At 48.0% G+C, this 1,233-nt stretch overlaps 1 non-coding gene across 1 annotated transcript; it reads left to right on the top strand.

The window, feature by feature from the left end:
* Positions 1-276: 276 nt before the first annotated feature.
* Positions 277-394, top strand: LOC122143960. Its single transcript, XR_006159454.1, has one exon. It is a non-coding gene; the product is annotated as a U5 spliceosomal RNA (small nuclear RNA).
* Positions 395-1,233: the final 839 nt, after the last annotated feature.

The raw sequence follows: 1,233 nt of genomic DNA, 5'->3' as shown, positions 1-1,233 counted from the left end.
AAACCAGGGGACCATCATCAGCTAGGGTCACGACAACACCGAGATGATTACACTCTTTTTTTTTTTTTTTCTCCTACTTTCAGATGGAGGCATGGGAAAGAAATTGCATTGCCTTGATTGGCTTGTATACAATCAAGGGACTTTCTCTTAGACATTTACCTCTCCCCAAGAGTGAGGAGGGACTAAATGGCTGTGGGCAGGTGTTGGCTTCCTTGATGACCCTTACAGCTAGTGGCTACCACAGGCAGCGCAATAAGCCCAAGGGGGTGGAGACACAGCCTGAGTTTCTTTCATTGTCGACAAATCTTTCGCTTTTTACTAGCAAGATTTCCGTGGAGGGAACTTCTTTGCAAGTGATCTAGAGCTTTTTGGGGGCTCTGCTCATGTTAGAGCTACACCACAAATGTCAAGAGCAGAATGAATTTGGCCGCCTGCAAACGCTGCGGGAAGGGATTTATGATGGTCACGCTGCATTTGCAGTCTTCTTTGACTCTCCTATGGCCACCACTTCGTACATATTTAGCCAGCATGGGAAGACAGCGCTCTCTTGTACTTGATGGGATCCAAACTCTGAACTTCTCTCTTTAATGATGAGCCCAAACAAAGATCTCATCAGCTCCTTTAGCCCTATCGGTGACTTTGGCGCGCCAGACTTTTTTACTGACCGCATTAAACCGACTTCTCTCTTTTTCTGCCTGGGCGCGCAGGTATACAGTGGTGAGCATAGCTGCTCTTTCCAAGCAGTTGACCCGGTTCGATTCCCCGCCAGATTCTTTGCCTGCCAGGCTGATGCTGGAAGCAGAACTCCTTCTGACTTCTGGCTGCATCAAAACTTTTGATGTCACCGCAGAAGAAAGGATCTAGCTCTCCCCGCCGGGGAATCAACCCCGGGTCTTCCGCTGACAGGCGGAGATATTACCGTCCACTATACTAACGCAGGAGTTGCGATCTAGAAGTTCTCCTAGCCGCTAACGTGAACAACTGCTACGAGCATCACTGCCGGAAGCATGGCTTTTTCTTATGCTGCCCCAGCCCTTACACCATAAAAAACCGGATGGACCCATCATCAGCTAAATTCGCTTAACTTTTCGAACGGTACACTCTTTTTTTTTTTTTTCTCCTACTTTTCAGATGGAGGCATGGGAAAGAAATTGCATTGCCTTGATTGGGTTTGTGGTTATTGGGCGACCGAAGGGACTTTTGTGACATTTACTCCTCCCGTGTGGAGGAGGA

This window comes from Cyprinus carpio, unplaced genomic scaffold, assembly GCF_018340385.1.
Source record: "Cyprinus carpio isolate SPL01 unplaced genomic scaffold, ASM1834038v1 S000006545, whole genome shotgun sequence".
Classification (NCBI taxonomy): Eukaryota; Metazoa; Chordata; class Actinopteri; order Cypriniformes; family Cyprinidae; genus Cyprinus; species Cyprinus carpio.
This window is presented reverse-complemented; position numbering and strand designations above follow the sequence as displayed.